The 24,092-nt window shown below is 39.4% G+C and overlaps 1 long non-coding RNA gene across 1 annotated transcript in view; it reads left to right on the forward strand.

The window, feature by feature from the left end:
* The first annotated feature begins 17,256 nt into the window (after positions 1–17,256).
* LOC137859150 (uncharacterized) overlaps positions 17,257–24,092 on the forward strand; it is a 71,448-nt gene continuing 64,612 nt past the window's right edge. The window contains exon 1 of the long non-coding RNA XR_011098176.1: positions 17,257–18,451. This is a non-coding gene — a long non-coding RNA (uncharacterized lncRNA). The remainder of the gene's footprint in view (positions 18,452–24,092) is intronic.

The following is a 24,092-nucleotide window of genomic DNA, read 5'->3' on the forward strand; positions in this document are numbered from 1 at the left end:
TGAGCAGATACTATTGAAAGCCTCTGAACCACAAGTTTGTAGCTTTTGGATCCTTGCAAAGAAAGGTTCGATTCATTTTTAAAATTAGCACCAGGCCACATCTCTCTGTGCCCCTTGAACGTCTGAAATGACCAATTTGCAAATACAAATTTGTCCAAATGTACGTTGCTAAAATATCAAACTTCCCATTAATTACTCTTTGCTTATAAATAAGCCAAACCATCCTTTGATGCTTTTTTTTTTTTTTTTTTTTTTTTTTTTTTTTTTTTTTTTTCTCCATGGTAGCATGCTCATGACCTCCACTGGGGGTGTGAGCGAACCTTTTGTTGTTTGTGGTTTTTGTCTGTACTGTTTCTATACAATCAAGGTCCTGTGAAAAGGAGGAAGAGGCAGCAGGAGGTAGGAACAAGCTGGGCTATTTTGGACCAATGTCCCATTAAAACGTTCTCTCTCTCCTTAACTCACTCCAAACTCCTATTCAGGCATACACTTTGTATCAGTCTTTAACCTGCACTAAAACCTGTAGGACACTGATACTTTGACATTGTTGGGAAAGAATTAAAGAATCAACCAGGGATGGCTAATATTTCTTGCCTTATTTTATTGCAGAACAGCAGGAATTCTAAGTCTTTAAAGCTCTGGTACTTTGACTCTTTTATGCAGTTGAGATGATGAAATAAAAATGTGTTTGGTAAAGGAATTCAAATTAGCACTGGGTCACATAATTCCCCTGTTCTGAATATGGCCAATCAATGGCATCTCTAAGGCATCTAGAGGCAAGAGCTATGCAATTTCTGCTCATGCAGAATAATATTCCTAGCGTGGAAATTTCTGCTAATTAAAGCTCTTGCCAAGTAGAGTCTTTTCTTTTTTTCTTTTTTTTTTTTTTTCTTTTTTTCTTTTTCTTTTTTTTTTCTTTTTCTTCTTAAATAGCTCAAGTCAAAGCTTTGCAAGCCAGGACTTGGAGAAAGTTTCCCTGTAGTTAGAGCAATGCATTCAAGATTTTAAATTGCAGATCTAAGCTTCCTGCTAAAACCATCAAGATATAAATAGCATTACACACAGTTAATAACATCTTATATACAAAAACAACCCAAATAACATTTTCTTTCATTAGAATTAGAGACATCTATCCAAAGGAATTGTTGTGATCCATGCCTCTTTTGTTGTAGAACACAGATGTAGGAAATATATACAAAATATATAGGAGGGGAGAAACATCACTAGGAAGGGAATCTATTTCCTTTGTTCTATGGTAAAATTGCTTACTAACTCCCTTTAATGTTAAAACTTTCAAATCTGTATTAAAATAGTTTTGCCTGACCCTTTTAATAGTAAAGTCAGTGGCAGGGATAATGATGGTTAAAACTCCATGGAAGTTGATGAAACAAATTATTACTGAATTTGGGCTTCAGTCCAAATTTCTGGTTATTACTTATGGTAGGACGTCTCATTCAGTTTTCACTCACAAAAATACTGTGCTACATATAATGCTGTGCAATTAGCTAGGACCGTACAGGACCGTTCCTTAAATATATTACATGTTAATTGGAAATAAACTGGATGGAATGCAGTGGGCTGCAGGTTCTCCTGGAAACTGGTGGCAGAATTCTAAAAATCTCATCACATACCTTCCAAAATCACACGGTGTGGCAAGAATGATATATGGTCAGTAAAAAATCGCTTCCATCTGTTGTTCAGTTTTTCTGAACAATAGTGAAATTCTCTTCATGCCCAAAACAGAAACAAAGCAGCACAATGCTGTTTAGGTGTTCCAGCAGGTGGAATGGTCAGAGCTGATCCAGAGCCTTGGAAGGCTCCCAATGTTGAGAGGAGAAGTTTGGACATATCAGGCAGTGCCCGTTGTGGGCAGGGAAAGCTTTGCCTATCAAGGAGCAGCACTCACTGTCACAGTCCATCCCATCAGCTCAAGAACAAGCTCCCACCTTGGATTTCCACTCTGGATCCACGCTTTCATCTTCCAAACTGTTGCAAGCACAACCCCTGCTAGGTTTTCCATCCTTCATCTTAGTAACAACAGTTCATTTTTTTTTGTCTTGTTGAGAACCGAGAATTGCCTCTCTTCACCTGCTACCACACTGTCTACAGCGTATAACTACAAAAAGTAAGGAACTAGGAACCAAGAGGCACAGACTCAGTTCCCATCATTTGCTGACACTCTTTGATTGCTGCTAGGACATTGGACCAGGTTTTACAGTGGTCCCTTTGGGAAATGAAAGAAAATATGCTGTGCCTTCACATCTGTGAAATGATAAACTTTATCTCGGATAAGTGATGTGAGGACAGATGAATACAAGTGTAAGAGGTACCAATGGCTCTAGTCAGGTACATACCTAAGGATTGTCATTGTAGTGTAGTTTCTGAGTGTTTTCCTAAATGCTAGGTGTTCATACATACACTAAACAAGATGAATGATCGTTAACAGCAATAATGATCAGCTCTGTAGTTAGGTTTATCAGGCCTGGAGAGCACCAATAGGCCCTAACTGTCCTGAGCAGCCTCACGTGGGGCTTCCAGCCCCAACCTGAGCTCATGACCCTGGAGCACTATTTAAGCCCAGACTGAAGGCTTTACCTTCTGTTTATGAGGTGTTCCTGAGTGTGTCTATTTCTAGTCTTGCTCATGAGATGCTGTTTGGGTTTGGATTTCTCGGGTAATCTGTGGACTTACTGCTTTTACTGTCTCATCAGCAGACTGATGAGACAGTAAAAGTACCCAGCTCAGGTACTGTGGGGCTGTGTTTGGTGGGGAGGTTCCTGCCTGGCTCCTCTAGGCTTGCTTTTTCTTGGGGAAGGGGACTTTCTCTAGTCCCTGAGTAGTTAACCTGTACTTCTGCAACCCCACTATGCTCCTAACAACCCCTATATTGTCCTAAAACACTAACAGTGCTACTTGCAGGCCCTGTAAACTGAGAGAAACCTGGAAAAGTCCATATACCAGGGAGCTTATACTTAGTCACAAGAAGCAGCATTCATACATTTTCACTGCAATGTCTATATTCAAGGCAGCATATCTGAACTGCTGGTGTTGGGCTGCCTTTGTAGTCAGTGGGGGAGAAACAATGATGGATTCAGTGTAATTTGTTGCATCCTGTAGTAGGTGTCCAAAGGTGTATGTACATAAGGTCTGTTCTCTTGGAGTGCCTGTAGCTCCGCCTTGGTTATAAAAGAAGTCATCTAGCTAAGATGTGTGGGACATGAATTTCACTGTACAGGACTGGCTGCATGAGGTGGAGAGCACCTTCCTCTTTCATTAGTTTCACTAGAGTATGATAGCAAGTGGCACCTTAGCCTCAGGATTAACATTTTGTACAACTGGATTTAACTGCAGTTTCTCATCATGTAATTTGCATTTAACAGATATTGGCATACTCATGTCTTACTCCATGAGTAATGAAGGTGTCCCAGGTTTCTCTTTTCCACCGCTGTCCCACTGGGAGGTTGGGATATATTTTTCCATATTTGAAGGATTTCAGAAACTGCTTTGTTTACAATGAGGCTGTCTATCTGGAGTCACAGAGTTGTGTTTCTGCCTTGAGGTTTGCTGTTTGTGCCCCTAATTAGGATAGCCTAGGCAATCATTAGACAAACACCTCTCATTTTGTTACTACCCCCAATCTGCCAGGCTCTGTTGGAGAATTTTCTCTATTTTTAGGTTACTAAATGCAATCCCTTCATCTTGGCAGTTTAATCTAGCAGAGATGTCAGCAGGTATCAGCAAAAGTAGAAATTCTGTGATGTTAGTAGGCGCTGGCCTGAAATATAGGTGATGTTTTATTTTATTTTATGGCAGGCACTTTCAACTTTTCAGTGACCCATGCGCCACCACATAGAGTCATTTAGGGAGAAAAAGGATAGATGTTTCTTTCCATTAAGAAAGGGAAATGAACTTTCCCAGTGGAAATTCCAGTGGTAACTCATATGAGTTGCAGAGCAGGTTGGTAATGCTGCCTTGGGACTTGTGCAAACTGCAGTAGCTCCTGTCATTGTCTGAGAGGCATCTTATTGTGAGATGCTGTGTTGGCTCTTGTACTTTCTGGGGTATGTACCCTCTCCTTCTGTGGGATGGAAAGCCACATACCAAGCAGGAGGAGAGCACAAGGCAATCCAAACACTCAGACTGTGGCTGTAGCAAAAATACAGCTTTAGGGAGGGAAGGGGGGGGCTTAAATCCAATTTCCTGTTCAAAAGCAATTTTAAGGAAATATTTCAAGCAGCCCAAGGCAGCAGTCTTCATGTTCCAGCCAGCAACCTATAGGGCTCTGAATTCCCTGTCCTTTTACTCAGATTGTTTCCTAGGCAGCAAAGACTCTCGCTGAGGTCAGTGTTCAGTCCAAGTTCAGAGCTCAGCCTGGTGCGTTTAACAGGCAAGATCGATACCTGCTGGGCTGCAGCTGCCAGAGTAAACAGCAGGGCTTTCCAGCAGAGCTGGGGGAATGGGAGATGGGCTGGGTAGGCTTGGTGAGGCTGTGGCGTGCCCTTACACACGGCTTCAGTGCTCATGTGGCCAGCGGTAATGCGCATCTCCAGGCTCCTGTTTGTGAGTGCAACCTGAAGAAATCTGTGGAAATGCCAGGGGGAGTGGGGAGGTAGGGGTGGGAAGAGGCAGCAGTCGTTGGGAACAACCTGTGACCACAGCTGTTTTTGCACAGATCTTGCAAATTGGGTTGGGATCTCTGCAGGATGTTCTTAGTCTGGGTAATGCTGCAGATGAGAAGATGTACTGAGCTGATAGTGCAGAAGGGTTTCTGCACATGGTAGATGACAAATTCTGGGGAAGTATCTTAGAAGTACGAGGAGCGGCTCCTGACCAGTAGATGGCAAGCGTGCCCCTAAGTCAAGGCTCACCCATTGCTCTCCTGTGTATGGGACACGGCTGTGTCCTTAGGATGACAGTTAAGATGACTTAAGATCCTGTAGCATTTTTCTAGTGAGTAGCACTGTGTCAGGTAGCCTCAGTGTTTCCAGCTTGCCTGTTCATTGCTTTCTAAGACTAGGGAGGGCCATTGTAATAGCTTTGGCTGATCTCTGCTTTTGGGTGACCCTGGCTCAGTGAGGTACACCTGGTGCTCCTGGATCTCCCTTGGGATGTAACAGCTGTGTTAAGGATCCATGCAATCTTTATTGCAAGTGGTAGAGAACTTGCAACAAGAATTATATTATCATTAACGTTTAAAATTTACATGTTTATATTTCAGACTTGCTGGGTGTTTTTTCCTCTAGAGATTCAGAGCTGCAGTATCGAGTCAGTGCAAGAATGAGTGGTTCTTGTGCCCTTCCAGCAGGGGCAGAATTGCAGAAACGAATGCAGGCAGTTAGGGATGTACTAAAGCCTGCCTTATGACTTATCCATACCAGGTATGGCAGATAATGCTAGGGCATTTCCTCCCCTAGAGGAGGAATTCTATTCAGGCATTTAAATGATTAGGGAGACTTTATTTATCTAGCCTTTTTTTTTTTTTTTTTTTTTTTTTTTTTTCCATATTTCCTCAATCCATATGTTTTTCATCTTCTCAGATCCAACACTCCTGCAGGGAGGTGCCAACCTATCTCTCCTTTGGAAATTTGAGGCATTCACCATTCAGCTAGTCCATTTGAAAGTCATTCAGGTTATCATTCCTATTGCAAATTTAATACTGATTTTTCTTTTTTTTAAAAAAAAGGCAATGAAATATCAAAGTGGAGTTTGTTTCTGATTTCTATAAACAGAATTCCAGGTAGTAAGCAGGATTCACACATGTATGAACTGACTTTATGGATCACTGGTGTGTAGCTTGGCTTCATGTGGGTGTTTTGCTTCTTGTAAAAGAAAGCATAAAAGGGGATATTCTGTTTTTCTGTCACACTGAGTTGTAGGCCAAAATGTAATGTCACTACATCAACTTCAGAGTTGCACCCAAGATGAATTTGGTCTTGTCATTATGAAATTCTTGCTATGATCTCAGAAAGGGCTTGTGCCAGAACAGCAACCACAGAAATCATCAGCTGAAACGCCACCGAAGTTCTCATTCCATGTATATTAAAAATTAAGCTTTGAAATAGAATGCTTTATTTTGCAATCTTGCATTACCTTTTCATTAATGTTATATAACGGAGGCTGTTAGGAGGATTCCAGTTGGAATGTAGGTATTTCAGCTGCAGCATGGAATGGGTTGAAGTGTGAGTGGAGAAATGGAAACATGATTCCAAGTGAGATATGATACTAGTTCTTGGTATCTTATCTCTGATATTTTCAGTTATAAATTTCAGGTTGCCCTGTCCCCATTAATCAGATGTACACTTCAGTAAAATAAGGCCTGTTCATGGATATGCTATGAATTCAAAAACATCTTTCATGTGTAGGAATGATGCATAACCAATGCTTTTCGAGCTCTTCCCAAACTCTCTTCAGAGGAACTTTTTTTCCACAACAAACCCCCCTAGAAATTCCATAAGGTTTACTTGGAATTGCTTTATAGCAAATGAATGAAAAAAAGATGGTAGATAAATATGAATTCTGGAGTTAACACTAGTTTTTTCCAATAGTTAGAGGCAGAATTGCATGCGTCTTAAAGTTCTATTCTGAAAGTCTGTTCTTCCAATGTAATTTTTCAGACTATCAATAAGTCAGTGGACAAAAGGAACAGATACTAAAAAAATCTATCATTAACTGATGGATTAGTTGGTATTGTATTAAAAGGACCATTGGTCTAATGGCATGGCAGTCTGTTTATGCACTAATCATGGCATTACAGAATCACAGAATTTCTAGGTTGGAAGAGACCTCAAGATCATCGAGTCCAACCTCTGACCTAACTGTACATTCATATTTTTATATACTAGTGATTTCTGCAAATAGCTGTCTCCCCTTTTTGCACAGCACTGGTAAGGGTCTGCAAGCCAACTTGACTCCCTTGGCCCAGCTGTTTCACATTTCTGGTGAGGACAGGTAGGACATGGAAGTTCAGAACTAGGGGTAATCAAATTGTAATTAGAATGCAGTAAATTATCACACTGACCATCAGGTGTAAAATTTACATTCCAAAGGCATGCAGACATGAAAACATTTCTTTATCCCTAACATAAGAAAAGCAGAAATGCAGGGAACAAATGATATTACTTTAAATCTCTGCTTCTTGGAATGGAAAGCTAGGTTGAGACTACTTGCATGCATTAATAATCAGCATTATTTTTATTTCTTTTTGTCCAATATTAAAAGTCTTATGTTCAAAAGAATGCACGTGTGATTTCATAAATATACCATTTGCAGAAGCAGCGAGGAAGGGCTGTGTTAAATTTGCTAGATTTCCTGTCATTGAGAAGGCTAACAGAACTTTTTTTTTTTTTACTGAAAGACCCTGAAGCACTAGAATAAATGTGAACTCTTAGAGGCTGGAGTTTTTTATAGATGTGAAAGACAAACATCTGTGATGAATGGTTAGGTGGAATTGAACCTGCCATGGGACAGGAGAATGGAATGAGTGACCTTCTGATGTTCTTCCCAGCCTGATTTCCTATGCATCGTTTTGCAGATGGAAAAAATGAGTCTAATCCAGCCTGCATTTATAAAGGAATAGAGCAATCTGGGTAGTGAACTTGAAAAAGCTGTGCACAAAAGTTGTAAATTTGCAAACTCAATTCTTATTTCATCATTTCTTAATATAAGATGGTTGCAGTAGCAAGTGGAGACCCTAAATGTGTGATGTAGTTTTGTCCTACAGATCTCCTAAAGAGCTGCATTAAATTCTTTGTGAAATCCACATCTTCAGTAAGATCTCTACTTTGAATTGAAGAGTTAGCAGTATCTTAGTTTAAGAAATATCTCAGCATCTGTGCAGATCCAATAAAAATGTTAAATCTGATTGCGGTTCCTCAACTAGCTTGATCTGTCATCATGACCTTCCCTAGAAAGGTTCTGGGGTGCAGAACAAGTCGGCTGTGGCTTGTGTGGAAAGGAGGGATCTCAAAACTGTAAGGTAAATAAGTAATTTGCTTCACATATTGGAGAAGTAATGGTAAATTAAGTGAATTGCCAAGTAAATTGGTAATTGCTGATTGTTAGTGATAGTCTTACAGACATGTCCTTCACACCTTTCCAGCAGGTGGTTATCTGACTTGCCTGGTTAATGAAGTATTCAGCTGCTGCAGTTCTTTGGTAGCACATAATCTTCTGGGGATTTCAGGAGATGGAAGCTTCTTGAAGACTCTCTTTGAAACAGTAGAAACCATTTCTGAGTAACTAAGGGCTACTGAAACCCGTACCAGGTTTTCCTCTACATTCAAGGTGCATTTCCAAGACATAGCGTATTTTTTCATAAAACACCACAGGTATTGGCTTGTTGTGTTTGTTTATAAGCTACAGGCAAATAAGAAACTTCCACACTCAGAAATCTTTGGATGGCATTCTGATGCTTGGATGTAGAACAACTTGTATGTGTTAGGACAAACATGCGAACCTTTGTTGCCAGCATCTTAGTGTCTTCCAGAACCCAGGTAGAGAAGTAGGTGTGCTCTAATGAAGTGGGCCAAGTCAGGTGAGCAAAGGTCACTTAGGAGACTACTGGCTCCACCAAGGTCTAACCTCCTTGGTTCTGCTCAGTGAGGCAGCTGTGAAGTCATGAAGCAATGTGTTCTGAAATTGGAAAGGGCTGCAGCAGGCAGTAAAAGTTTGTAGTCAAACAAAGCTCTAAGCCTCTACTTTGTTTTTGGTGGGTCAGACTCCTTCCATAGGAGCTGAAAGCAGCCGCGGTGCCGCCGAGTCCCAGAGCCGGGAGTCAGACAGCTAGTAAAGTGGCTCAGCAGGGCTGTGCTGGAGCAGAGGCAGCTTCCAATGGCCCTGTCTTTAGTGAGGAGTGTCAAGTTTTTATGAGCATCGTTATGTTTTTATAGTTTAATGGCTTTGACTATTAAAGCATAACAAAGCACGTTAAAAACTTGCCATGGCTCATTTCCGCACTCAGTAGCAACTCCTTGCTACGTGCAGTGTGGGTCCCTAGGAAATACTAAATAACAAAGACCAGCTTAATACAGTGCTTTTCACATCTTCCTTACCCACTTTAATCATTTTGGTCCCTTTCTATTTAAAAATGGTCTTGATTTGGGATGTGTTTTACTCAGCTTCAAAGTGCTCTGCACAGTGGCTGGTCTGGAATTCCCACCTATCGGTTGACTTGTTTCTAAAGCAATGGTAGTTTGCATAAAGACCCCAAATGAGCTGGAGATAACTAGAAATGTGTTTTAAGAGACACTTCCTTAGAAACTAAAGAGCCCTGAATTGAAAAATAGGGTGATGAGTTTCCATAAAGAAGTAAAGAAAAGAACTACGACTAATTGCCGACACCTGGAAGTTTGACAGAATGGAGAAGGATGTGTTTTCAACAATGATGCTGTCATCTTCAGCTACAGGAACACAGATGTAGAGCCAGGTTGTAGTCCAAGGCAAGTGGTGTAGCAGCAATTCAGAATTCACTCTAGCAGAAGAGAGATCTATAGATGCTAAATGCTGTTAAATTGAGACTGGACACTGCTCCCATGGATGTCAGTGTTGCAGAGAACGTGGGCAGGCACTGAGGTACTCTGGCTGCCAGGTACTCTGTTACTGGAGCTCCACAGGGAAACAAGGATGGGGAATGATGCAGAATGAGGAGCAGTTCTTTAGGGTGGGTGAGAGAGCATTAACCTTCTGATACTTGTGAATGTAACAAGTGCCTTGGGGTTAGATTTCTTTGTCTTTTTCTACATTTGCAGTGTAGAAAGTATGATAATTCACTGAAAAATCTTGTACAAGGGAGAACTTTAAGTCTTAATTCCAACCAGCAGTTTCATGAAATGAATGAACAGAGTACTTAAAGCTTTGTTTGATTTTTTGGTTTGCTATTTCAATAGGATCTTTGCAAAATAAAATCTTAAAGTTACTGTTAAACTGAAGCTTATAAGGCAACTTAAATGTAGTGGAGCACTTATGTACTTGCATTCATTTTTTTAAGAAGTTATCTAGGTGTCTAAAGATGCAGATGTACATGCACCTAATGACATTTTCAGAAGAAAGCTGGTATTTATATTGGGAATTTTAGAAAATGTTACTAGGTGCTAATTGACATTGTTTCATGCCTAAATATGATTATAATTGGGTTCCCTGTGAGCTTTGGGATCAAAGTCCTTTGGAAATGTAAAGTATTTTATTATTATTTACTGCCTTTACTTAATTTGCTCATATGTTTTATAAGCTCTTGAAAGCCATTGCAGAGTTATGGCAACATGATCCAGACATGGAATAAACCCATGGATGATGCATTCAGAAGGGATGTATTTACCACAGTGCATTCCAGTGCTTGTCAGTAGTGCTTGATCCCCAAAGATGGTTTGTTACTACATTCATCTTCCTGCTAGCAGTCTGCATTTAATACCAGTCCCGCTCATGACTCAGAACACAAGTTCATCATGGGGTTATTTGCTATTGCCAAAAAGACTTCACTGTCTTTTTTTTTTTTCTGATTTCTTATTTCCAAGAAATCAGGATTCTAGCAAGCTACTTGAAAGGGAACTGCTAAATTTAGGGATTCTGCTTCATGACCCACGTGTTACAGGATCTTTTATAGCAGAAGGTAGTTATAACAAATGTCACTGAAAACATATTACAGATCACTGTAAAATAATCCCTGCTTTATTACAGTGAAGTGATTCAACAGTAGAATGATGAACAGGAAAGAAAATCCTCCTAATAGCAGGGCATATGCCTTTTTAGGGTTCTGGAATGGTAGCTAGACTTCTTGGGGAAGACGAGTAAGCACAGGTGACAGGGATCCCAGCCGACAGATTTTAAAAAGCTTCTAGCATGGGAAAGCAGAAGAGGGACCTATTGTGAAGCAGTTTGCTAGAAAATGGTTTTCTTAAAGAAAGGTGTCCCTGTTTGATAGGAAGGAGTAGAAAGTTGCTCATTCTTTTGACAGCAAATTAAAGATTGATTCTGAGATTTCACGCCAGAGCAACTGTAATACTTTATCCCTTGTAGGAGTTATGGTATGCTTAATTCTGCCTGTAGGTCAAGTGGCGAAACTGAATACGTAACACAAGATAAAGGAAAATCTTACGTAAACATCGTTGTCTGTTCGCTTAGCTCATTCATTGTACCTGAATAGTACAGTCTTTTCTCCCCTTTGTAGATAGAAAGTGTTGTTGGCTGCTGTCAATATGAACTGTTTTATTAAGAAATGTAGAAAGTAATTCCAATTTGACTGTTTCTTTATATGGGGAGCCTTTATGTGGCAGTAGGTGAGGTGTGAATAGGAAAAATGTGATTTTGGCCTTTCTAATGTCACCAGAAGTGGATTTGTCAGTGCAGGTATGTTCCATGAACAGTAAGAGAGGTAGGAACACGTGGACAGAGTGCTACGGGACTGAAAGACAATAGAATGATGCAATAAGTGCAGTACAGGGAAAGGTGAATAAAACTGGATCCTGTGAATCACCCTGTGGGGTGGGGGAGTTTAGCTGCCTGAACTTAATGGGATAGTGACTGTTCCACTTCTGTCTTCATCAGATGAATGGCAGCACTGAAAGTGAAACAGAGGCTAAACATGATGAAATTCGTATACTAACAAAGCCAGTACCATCAATGAGTTGGGTACTGTAGTCTTCCCATAATATGTAACGTGTGGTTTGTTGTGTATTACATCCATCAGCTGCCTATGCTCTCCTATCACTTGCCAAGCAGCTAGCACATCGGTACCTCCATCTAACTGCGCCCTCTGCTAACACAAAGCATAACACAATTACTAAGGAGAATTCATTCACTTGTGAGACAATCCAGTGAATTATTCTTTGGCTGTTTCCACCCCTCAGACAGGAAGTTCTGTTGGTGCTGTCTGGATAGAGACAAAATGATTTGCCATCTTTCCTGTATCAAAAATAGTTTCAGTACAGAAAATGCCTTTGTATACATGTACAAACATACTTTCATACCTGTATCATACATTTCATGTAGCAATGTTTGTTAAAAAGTCTGTGTTTCTTTTCATATTCACTTTAAAATGAAATGGAAAAAGCTGCCTTTGCAAGGAATTTTTATTGGCGAAGCATATCATTTACTTTGGCTCCATAAATCAAACTGCAGTCATGCTGCAAAATATGGGTAGCCCATTTCGAAATATTCCATCAGGAGGTATAGAGGTACAGTATATTATACCTGCTGTGTCAAATAAATAGCATTCTCAATTCCTGTTCATCTGTATATGATATCTTTTACTGCAATGTGGTGCTTTCCATCAAGGTAGTTAATTTTGTTCCTGCAATTTAAGATGGAATTGATTGCTACAGTACTTGCCCTTGGGACAAAGTATCTTTTTATCCAGCGTGTCATTTTGACTTTTCACCATTCTTTAAAAAATATTCTATATGAAATATTGTAGGGTGTGCAATAAGCTTTATAGTTCACTTTTTTTTTATTTTCTATCTTCAGCATCTGTACATAGCCTGCAGTAAGTACTATATACATCCTTCTGTTCTCTGCCTGCACTTGGCTTTGCAAGATGTATTTCAGTATCATTTAGATGAAGCCTATGGATGACTTTGGCTAGCTTTAGATTACAAGGTTCCTCAATCAAGTATTTAATTTTTGCACCAAATCTCCTATAGTTTTTATAGTTACTCAAAGAGAGATGCAGAGCTGAGTTTTAATTTCAAGATGTTATAAATGAAAGCAGCTTTATAGTATTACCTTGAAATAATTGCCATGTTTGTGTTGGTTTTCTAAAACTGTGTGTGTTTTATAAATTAAATTTTATTTTGAAAGTAATTTCCAATGAAAAAAGGAAGTGTTGGAAATCATTCATAGGTAGCTACTTAGAAGAAGGCTGTGTCAGACTTCAAGATGAATTGATAACCCAGAGTAAGTGAACAAATAGCTCGGGATGGTTAGATGTGTATATCTTTTAGTAAGCTGCTGAAAGAAGTATTGCCTTGCTGAGTGAAGCTAAGCTGGAATGCCCGAGGAGCGATAGATTTCAAACAAAGCCATAATGGAACAGTGCAGTTATTTCAGAATTCAAGTGCAAAGCCCTTTGGGCAGGGACTGTATGTACAGGGGGTCCTCTAAGGTACTATTCCAGTACAAATAATGATAAAAAATTAACACAGGCATTAGAAAAAACAAAGTGGTTGAAGGAGGCTGAATGCTTGCCTCCTGGCATTAGTGGTATGGGTGGGGAACAGCAGGTGATACTCTGGGAGGATTCGAGCTAAAAAACTGATGTAGTTGAGTGTATTTTGTGGACTGAAAATTCTAGCTCTAGCCATCTAATCTGGATAGAAAAAATAAGAAATTAACTGTGAATGGGCAGTGTTCTCATTGGGGAAGTTCAGTCATGTTTCTGATTCCCAAAATATGTATGTTTAGGCAAGTGGGATACAATTAGTGCAGCATGGATTGCAATAACACATCTTCAGTAGAGAGTGAAATCCATTGTTAGTAATGCAAACACATTTCTATTCCACCCTGAACAATTCTATTTCCAGTATACTTTCATGGATGAAGAAAAATGGCTGTGTAGTAGTAGGAAAACTTGTACAGTTTAATAGTAGTGTGTGAGCAGGAAAAATTTCTATAAAGTGTTCCAGAGTAAACATAAGTAATTTCCTTTTTGAAACACCCCTAGTAGAATAGCCTGAATGTTTCTTTAAATGTCAGTGGTGCAGCATAGCTGCAAACACTTTCTCCATTGAACCACATACTTAGCACTGAAAGTTTCTTGCCAGTGTAACTGTCCAGGCTGGCTATAATTGTCTTGAGCCCTAATGGATTGCATACGGCCCTGTTCTTTCAGCGAGGCTGAGTGGAAGACTTGTGGAGAAGGCGGCGTGCTGGTAGTGGGCGACTACACACGGGTACTTGGAGCATGAGAGCCTGGGGCTGGCGTGGTTAAACTGACAAGGCCTGTGAGATGTTCCTGGTTACTCAAATAGGACTGAACTATCAGACTAGAGCATTGAAGTGTACTCTGTAAAGAAGTGTTACGGTGCTTATCCAATGCCATCAAGACTCTGGGATTCTGTCCATTTATTTCTTAAAAGGTGGTGGGCTGGACAATATGCTTGTGGTCCCTGACAGCACTTGCAGGTCATTGCCCCCGTGTGTCTGTGGTGTGCTGCAGGACTGTATTTCTGAGATCTCACTTGAGCATTTGATTTTCTTTCTGCAGATAAGATTCATGGGATACTTTGCTCTTACCTAGCCTGGTTTCTGTGTGTTTGCTGTGTGAGGTGAAGATGTGGTGATCTTGCTGGGATGTTTTCCTGACCCCTCTGGCTGTGGATAGAGAAGCAAGAATTACTTTTCCATCTCCCTCTCATCAGATAGTACACAGTGGGTGTCCGTGCATGTCACTTGCTGACCGATACCAGTATTTTACCAGCAGGGTGTGTGTATACATACCTATGTGTGTATATAGTTCCCATCATTCACCAGAAATGTTGCCAGAAAGAATTTGAGAGTTAAGTGAATGAAAAACGATACTTATTTTTGTAATACTATTTCAGGAACATTCCTTGCTGTTGTGTGTCCTATTCTACTACATAAACATCCATTACTGTTTGAATTAAGTAGTTAGGCCATTGCTTTTCACATATGGAGTCATTTTTAATTCTGAGCTTCTAAAAAAGAGTTATGTCCATTGTTTGAGTGTTATAGGAATTTTGAACTTACAATAACAGATCTTTTATTCTTCTGTTCTTAAGAATGTTATATTGCTAAAGTTATCATACACTGTGTGTTAAAAGTATGCATCCATGCTTCAAGCATTAACGATCAGGGCAGGCAGGACATGAATTGGACATTTAAGTATTCTGCAAAAAAGAAGGAAATAGACTGTATGAGTCTGTGATCGAAGAACACCAAAGGTAGATGGAAAGTTGTATTAGGAGTTCTGGTGCTGAGTCTGCAGCTAGCTGGGAAAAAAACTAGGTAAGCAGACTGGGTCCAGGATATATAGATTGCAAAGGGAAGATTGCAAAAGGAAATAGATGCACTAGATCAAGGATCCAGAGGTGATTCTTGTAATCATCTGCCTCACTCTCTGCAAATCTACCAGCTTTTGCAGTAAATGAGGCAGGACAATCCTTTGCCGTGCAACTTTCCTGGAGCAGGTTTGTCTAGAGCCCTGAATTAACCAAGAATTTATAGATAAACAATGTTTCAGATGTGGCTTTAGATTCTCAGATGTACATGCACAGAGTCAAAGTTTAGGATGGGCATGCAAACTGAACTACAGTATTTTCAAATATCTGCTGTTTGACTTTAGTTCAAAAGTATTATTTTTTTCTGTATATACCAAAAACTTGTGTACAAAAGGATGTATATCCTAAGATGCTTGTTCAGATATATGCAGACTATAGAAATGGACACAGCAATGGAGGAATACACACAGAATCAGGAGGGCATAGGACCATGTGTGCACATATGCACATACAGGTATGAATTCACATACATGTACAAGTGGAAGGTGCATAACTGGGAAACAGCATTGCATGAATACGTAGGTATTTGTGCACCACAATCTCCTTCTTGGCTATATAAGGTGACAGAAAGGCCTGGAGCTGTGCAAACATCATTAAAAGGTACCCACACAGCTGTGGCCATCTCGGGCTGGGGAAGAAAAAAATGAATACTGAAAAATACTGTCTGGGAGAACAAAACAGGAGAGTCAACCCATCAAATGGCTGGAACTAAAATAATGCCAGAGTATACCCCAGCCAAAAGCACTGCCAGCAACTCAGTCAGTCACACAGCAAGAGCAGTCATCCACACATCCATATGCTGCAAGAAAAATATCCACCACCTGCCAACTGGCTACTAGCAACCATGACCTGTGTGTGTGTGTGGCCAGTGTGTTGGTGCCAGTGTTGGAAGAGGAGTGGAAAGAAAGGAAACAGCAATAGGAAATCAGAAACAACAGAGGTGAAATGGAATCAGTGCTCCTAGTCAAAACATTTGCTTAATACAAACAGAAGTCTGGAATGCATACAGTTTGTTTTACAGTGAAAGATCCTGGTCATGTGTGAAACTTCAGCCTTCTTGAGTTGCAGGAGGTCCTGTATGTGTGCAGCATATTTCTCCACTTAGCACACATCAGAGGTCTTGAAAAGGCTGAACAATGCAACAGGTGGCTAATTGGCTTCCATCCTTTCAATTCATATAACATGAAAAAATCTAGTCCAGTGCTGAGAATAGGATGTTCAGTCTTCCCACTGGTATTCTAGGCTCTCTGAAGTGCTCTGTGGTCTTAGGTGACTTGTTTGTGTTCTTTGCCTGCCATGTGTGAAATAAGGACAATGATGCATTTCGGCCTCTCGAAGGTACAGGAAGATCAAAAGAATGGATATAAAACTCAAGACTTGTGAAAGATGCCAAGCAGAAGAAAGCTGACTTGTAAATGAAATTCCTGAAGTCTGTCAGTCAGTGACATAATGTAGATTTGAGCAACAAAAGCATTTCATGGCAGTCAAATTTCATTTCCATGGTGATTTCACATCAGTATCTCCTGTGTTAATAGCTTTTAGTATGATACAGTACTTTGTTCTTGTGTCTTACGATTACTGTATGGCATCTCCATACCTAAACTTCTAAAACCAAGTAATTGGAAAAAAAGCAAACTTGACCCCTGTAATTTCAGCATTTTCATATTTCACTCTGTATGGCCAATAGCTATTTTTGCCCTATTGTTCTTACCTGTTACTTTCTGAACAGCTTTCTTTGAGCCTGAATCCTGATGAAAAATGATCCATAAGTTAACTGCTTATGTGTCCTCCTATAGGAGATACCCTGTAAATGAGGAGCTCATCTATTCTTACATAAGGTAGTAGGAGTTTTTGAATTAACTTGATTTAATGCTGTGTTGCCTTCACTCACAACTCTTAGGTTTGTAAAGAACTGTTACCAACCACCGTGCTGGGAATTCTTTTAGCTATTCCAGGTTACATGTGTTGGCTTCTCATCTGTCATAAGACTTGGTGCTTTGTCAGGGATTCAGACCAGGCATAGGCAGGATTTGAAATAAGATCACATCCATCCAGACACCCACCCAGCTGAGTGTGGTTTTGGCCAGAAATTCAATCCAAGATATAAGAATGCAGATAAATTTCTGTTAAAATGGTAAGTACAGTAATTTTTTTTCCCAAGATATTCAGGTATTTTTAACGAAACATGCACTCCATAAAGTTCCAGGCCAGCAATATACTAAACTTTCTTACCACTGAAATTCTCATCATGGACTAAATATATAACTAATTAGAATTTCTCATTGGGTTGTTTTCTTGTCAATGAGTGTCATTCAAAACTGTAACTATATGCAGGCTGTTGATTTTATGCATCAAGAAAATAGAAGACGAGGCATTTTAGTGGGGATGGCTGGTGTAACTAGATTTGTATGAAAATGCATTTGGTCTTGATTTTTTTTGTCTTCAAATAATATTTCATTTACTTTACTTTTTTCACCATAGTACATCCCATGCTTTACTGGGTGAGTAGAGGCAGTTGTGCATCTGCTTTGCCCGTGTTTTGAGCCTGGCAGATATGAGAAGTCCAATTCAGAAGCCATGTGCTGAAAAGCAAGATATATTAGCGCAGGCTCAGTGCCATGTTCATATGGTTACATGGCTTTTGGATAGAGCTGGCTGACATCTGGCTTGTGTGAAGTGTGGTAGAGTAAAATCCCAACTGTCTACACCTATTCATCTGGACATACCCAACATGTGGTTGAAGTAACAAGTTGTAATTCACTGCTTAGTAAACTTGCTTCACCATTTTTAGTTTCTTTTCTGACTTGTGTATTAGCAGGTTACATCCTGTGTTTACACAGTATCTTCATTGCTCTAGCATTCGTCTTATGCCTGTCATTAATACACCTAAAGCACTGTACAAATAAATAACTATAGCTGCTCAAGATTACTACATTCTCAGAATAAAAACTGGCTTTACATCTACTTGGGAATAATCATGAAATAATGTTGGTTTAGAAAAGAATTGAGGAGCCATGCCTTTCTAGAGAAGTTTGGATCTCCAGTTTCCTTTATTTCAAGAGAAGTATAACTTCAAAAAGCTTCCTATTTGTGTTTTCAGTAAAGACAATAGTCTAAAGAAAAATCCTTTAAATCATTGCTAGTCAAAACTTGGTCACTAATTTATTAGAAAATGCTTGGATGAGTTGTAGTTTACTATGAATTTACAACTTTTGTCTCAATCTGTTTATGATATGGTTATCCCAATGCAGAGAGTTCGTAAAATTGGATTGAGGTTAAATGTTTTAAATTACTTAAGTCCTAAAGCTTCTGTATGAATTTTAAGAAGGCTGGGAGAAAGCATGCTGGTTAAAGTTCAGGTCTTTGTATGATTTATGAATGATTTGCTTCTGTTTTAGGTTATGAGCCTCTCAGTACCTTCATCAGTTTTTCAAGAAAGCCAGGTAAGATGATCCGTTAAGAGATTTTTTACACTTTTGTACTGAGCCTAGAATCATGGTTCGTCTGCTTGACATCAAAACACTTTTCTTGTGAATAAAGCTCTGCCATAAATCACACTTAAAGGAGCAGATCTTAGACTCCCTTTGGAGAATGAGTTGACTAACTTACTCTGAAGTTTGGCTTTGTTCATAACTCCAATAGCTTGAATTCTGAAAAGCCTGCTCTACAAAATCTTCTACTTGGTTTTGCAAAGATTTGCAAAAATGAGCATAAGGAAGGCACTAAGCTTATTTCATGTGATGAATGAGCACCTGCCTCTATTTGAATTTTCAAGGTGAGTGGTTGAATTTAAGCTTGCTATAGTCTTTCTAATACTGCACCACACACTTACCCTGGGTTCTTTAAAACAAATGGACAAAACATCATTTTTTTCACCCTAAACTTTGCTGGTATTATTTTACAAGCATAATCTTGTTTAATACCTGGTAATTAGTGGTGATAGCCTTTTTAACTTCTGCAGCTGCCAAAACCACACATTTCTAGCAAAAGAATACTAGGTATCCAGGTAGTAGGCTACAATACCCCTCCAGTTTGCTTCAGCTAAGAAAAATCTCTAAGGCATGTAGTTTTGGTTCTTGTTGCTGCTCAGATTTGTGTTGGTGTCTTTATCTTAGTCCTAGAAGCATCTAAAAGGCACAAAGCAGAGAAATGTCCTTTTTTAAGGAGGATCCACGGATCTCAAATCCAAGAAGTGCAGTGGAAGCCACCAGAAATGACACGTCTTTTAATTTACTGTCTTGCTTGTCACATGCCAGTACTCAAAAAGTGGGATGCTATAACTATCTTAGAAACAGACTGCAAACCCTACAACTGTTGTAACGCTGTGAATCCAACCCTCTATTGTAGCTGGCTCCAAGATCATAAAAATAAAAGCCCAAAAGCCCCTTCCACATACTCAACCTTCAACACAGTTACATTCTTAACAAGCTTGGAAGCAGTGCTGTCTGTGCTCTGTGCATTGGTACAGGGATTTGGGAGCATGGCATTGGTGCTGGTCTTTGTTTTGCAACTAGTATGTGGAAGAATTGTCACTTATCTTCTAGATGTTGGATCTTAGCACAGGATAGCATGTCAAACCATGAATAAAGACAGCATCCCTAACATGTTTAGGATGTCTGTGATGCTGGACAACACAGGAGTTAAAGGAACATGTCTTGACAGCAAAGCAGTAGCATTATGACCCATCCACCTATCACGAGAAGTTATCATATCATGTATGGACATGGAACATGCTTAGAACAAAGCTAGCTGTAAATGGCTGTTAATGTCAGCAAACTAAGGGGGTTATGTCATCTTAAATGATTCCAAATCAAGTGTTTTCTAATTACTATGGCTGACCACTTTATGTATGCATTTCATTCCCATGATGAAAGCTTTTTGCCAATGGATTTTCTGAGACCAATTCAAAGGAATGTATAGAGACCAGAGCATCTATCAGTTGAGAGTTCCTACAGGCACAAAATGCATGAAGGAAACCCAAAACAGTGAAAGCTCAAGACTGACTCTCCCTAATGGTATCCTGCAAGTTGGCTGTAGAACCAGGGCACATAACTATCAGCTCTTTCACTGGTCACGCAAGCTTTGGTTTTTCTTAATTTTCTGAACTTTTCCAGCTGAATATCAAGCACATTTGTATTTGGAAAAATATGTGCCTTAAATTTGTCTCTGTACTCACTTGGGAAGCTGCACTCCATCTTTCAAAAAGCATGTTCATTTTTTTATTCCCCCTAAAACAAGTTTCCATTTTTGAGAATATAGTTCTTTAAACTTTGAGTTGCCCCTTAATTTTTATTTTTAATGGGGAAAACAATTATTTCTCAAATTTAATCCAAAGCAGAATGTAGTAGTTAAAGATAATGCTCTTTGGCTGCAAGTGGTGCTTCCTTTCAGTTTTTCAATGGCCAGAAATGTTGGCTTGTGACTGAGACTAATTTTTCTTGATGTCTTAGAAATGTCATCAATGAAAAAATTGATGCAACCTTAGTTCTGACCTCTTGTCTTCTCCTGTACACACTTAACTCATGCTTTTCCTCTTGTATTTCAAATGGAAAGCTCTCTGCTGTTCCTCAGGTTTCACAATAGTCCTCAATTAAAAAAACATCTTTTCCAGGAGCATAAAGAGAACATGTAGCATGGAATGTGAAAGCTGCTTAGAAATGTTGGATTTCAAGGCTGCTGATTAAGAATTTGATTCTGAATTATGTCTTTTGAGAACTTTTCTTTTTGCTCAGATCCTGGAAATTCTCCTACTGCCATGCTGGAGACTATGCAGCAGCAAACTGATGGCACACTAGAAGGATTAAGCTTTTGAAAAACTATTTTCCTCTAAAGAAAACCCTCTTAGGAAGTGATGTTTATTGCTGCCAATGCAAACATTCACCTAGCAGCCTAGTGTCCATGACAGCAATAAAACTTTTTTCCAGAAAAAGCATGACAAACTTGTGAGGAGCATGGTGTGTGGTGAAAGCATGAAGGGCACGCAAGCAAGCCCAGTTATACAAGAAACTACTCAAGCTTAGAAAAAACTTGTTATCAAGGAGTGATATATGGTCACTTCTGTTTATGTTGCTCAAGTGTTTAGAGCACTCGTCTGAACTCGCCACCCCGTATTGCAGTAACTTCAGTTCATTACAAGAAACAGCCTCAGCCCTCAAGCTGAAATACAAGCAGGCTAGACAAGTAAACTAGGAGGGTGATGGGCATAAAAACCCCTGTCATAAGGGAGGCAGTTGCAGAACTGAGAAGTCATAATCCAAAGGAGAGTGCTGACCTCCCTGAAGTCAATATAGCTTTGTCAGCTGATGGTGAAGTGGTAGGATTTATCTGTCCTCTGCTTCCCTGAACAGTACCAAACTTGGTCACATTTTACTGATAAATTCCTGCCACTGGTGAATTTCCATGAGTGACAATTATTAAATCTTCTTTTGAGGAGAGAAGACACCTAGTGTGTTAATGTCACAAACCCTTCCACTGCTGGACTGCTCTTCCAGCCAGCTTGTTCCTGGCTCATTCAGTATCACAGATACTTGAGAAAACTGGTATTGTCTGTTAAAAAGAAACACTTTTCAGAAATAATTTTTGAAGAGTTTTTTTTTTTTTTTTTTTTTTATCAAACTGTGAAACTGCAAATATTTTGACAAAGAAAGTATGGTATTTTGAAATGTTACTAGTCTTGTGCCCTGCTGTCCAGTTTCCAAGTAATTAGGCTGGCCACTTAATGCCTGGGTAGTGGCCTTGTTGATGTTATATAGAACCATTAAATTCCTAAGGTCTTAATATCATCAATGCTATATGGTTAATGTTAAAAGGCCTCCTAAGAATTACATAGTTGGCTGCCCCTTTTCCCTCCATTCCCATGTTTCTGTGTGCATCTTTCAACTATTAATTCACAAATTCATTCCTTTTGTAGATGCAACTTGTAGTTTTCCTTCTTGCACATAAGCTACTTGTGCCCTCAGTATCAGCCAGCACACCAATTAGGGTTTGATCTGTGTAGTTCATTACCTATCCTTCCTTCCTGTAGGATCTGAATCAGTGGGCAGAGCAAGCCTGTGCAAAACAGCTTGTTTAGTAATAAAACAATGCACTAGAGGGAAAGAACTCTCAAACATAAAGCAGTTGGCACCTAAATTGCTGTACTTGCCTTTGTGCTGACACTTGTGCTTATGTGGCTGCACAGGGAGCTGAATCAGGGAACTGGATGAAAATTTCCTTTTGCAGAAGGAGGGGTTGGTTTTCCAGCTGGATTAGTTCCCTGACCCAAATTACCGTGCAACCACACAAGCATCCCTCTTAGTGGCAGCCCACACTTAGATCAACTTCATTTGCTTGTATTACCTCAGCTTAAGTGGTTGGTGAATGGTGGAAATAGTCATTTTGCAGAATAGTTTTTCCAAAGATCTGTGTTTCTGGAGGACTTATTTCTTGTTCTGTGTTAAGCTTGCATCTACTCACCCTATGCCAGTGGTTACTTCCCTGTCTTTGCTCCGCCTTCTGCTCTGGAAATCAAGCCTAGGCACTTGGATTGTATGTACTGGACAGGTGATGACATACTTTAAATAGTTTTTCAAGTGTAAATTATTGAGATCAATTCAGGACTTGGATAAGTAAATTATGAACAGCTAAAGGCTGTTACTCATCCTGGTGAACTTAAGTGACACTGCCAATCCAGTATGTAAGGGGAGGAAACTGCTTTTTTTTCAGAGGTGATCTGAACACATTTCTGCAGAGACTCATCACTTTGTTAGCTTGAAATTTGTTTGAGTAATGAAGACTGAACTCCAGCAAGGATGTAGTTTCAGACAGAATATGGGACTGTCTCAATACGGATACTTTAGTTTGCATTTAAACACCTATACAGCAGGCTCTTTCCAGAGTAGAACAGGGGTATATCTTCACTTAAGCACTGTTAGAGAATACTTCAACTCAAGCTACTCCTAACTAAAGAGTGCTTGGACTTGTAAATGAAAATCACTGAGACCACTCTTACTTATATGGATTGAATTGTGAATTGTTTGCATTGCAGTAAGAAAATGCAAGGGCCCATGTTTCTGAAAAAGATACCTATTAACTTTAATAAAACTTCACTAGTGCAATAAACTTCATATTTTTGGTTTACATATTAAAAAAAAAAAATAGTGAAGAACTCTAGCTTCAAGAAAGGCTGTTTCATTAACACCAGTTTACCACTACAAAGTTTGATTAGGCTGCGTTACACTTGCCTGCTAAGCAGCTATGAGTGCATTGTACCTATTGCTTTGGTGTTGGCATGTATTACGAGCGTTTCTTCCCAGATAGCAGTCACACAGCAAAATCCTACTGGTGTGCAGTTGGGTTCTTTTTTTGACAATGTGCTTCATAGATATCAAATGTTGTGCTGTTTTTCAGTGTTACAAGAAAAATTGTGATTTGGGCAAAGGGGAGCGTGCCATCTACATGGAATTAAGAATGTATTTTTATACAATGGCTGAGTTAATGGTTTGGTCTATTAGACTTACAGTAACATACACTCAGGGTGTAAATTAATACAGGAAAAAATACAATTGAAATTGTTAGAGAGAAGAAAACTTTTCCTAATACTACTGGGCTAATTTTCTTATGAATATGTTGTGGTAAAGGCTGGTAGAGAGGTGGCTTCAGGCAAGAAGAAAACAGATTGCGAGCTATGTGGGAAAACAGAGGCTAGAGATAGCAGGAATGCATGTGCACATTTGGTGCTGTAAGAACTAAATTGTCTGGACACTTATCAGGGGTCTCATAAATGGATTACATTGTGAAATTACTTGGCATGGGTTTAAAAGTTGCATATTTTAAAAAGTTCATTAAAACCTATTGTATGGGAAGTTACGAAGGCTGCCATTAAATTTCAACAGCTAAATGTGGAACATGGATTAGGCAAGAACTATTTTGTAAATGCAGGCTGGGCAGGCTATTGGTTGTTTTACCAACAAACCCATAGGATTTGTGCTGTATGAGAAAGAAGGAAAAGAATTAAAGATGGGAAAAAAAGTTAGATAAAATAACTTGACTTCCCTTAGAGTAATAGATCTCAATCCTTTCCACACTGGCTGTACACCACAGTAG

Source organism: Anas acuta, chromosome 7 (assembly GCF_963932015.1).
Source record: "Anas acuta chromosome 7, bAnaAcu1.1, whole genome shotgun sequence".
Taxonomy (NCBI): Eukaryota; Metazoa; Chordata; class Aves; order Anseriformes; family Anatidae; genus Anas; species Anas acuta.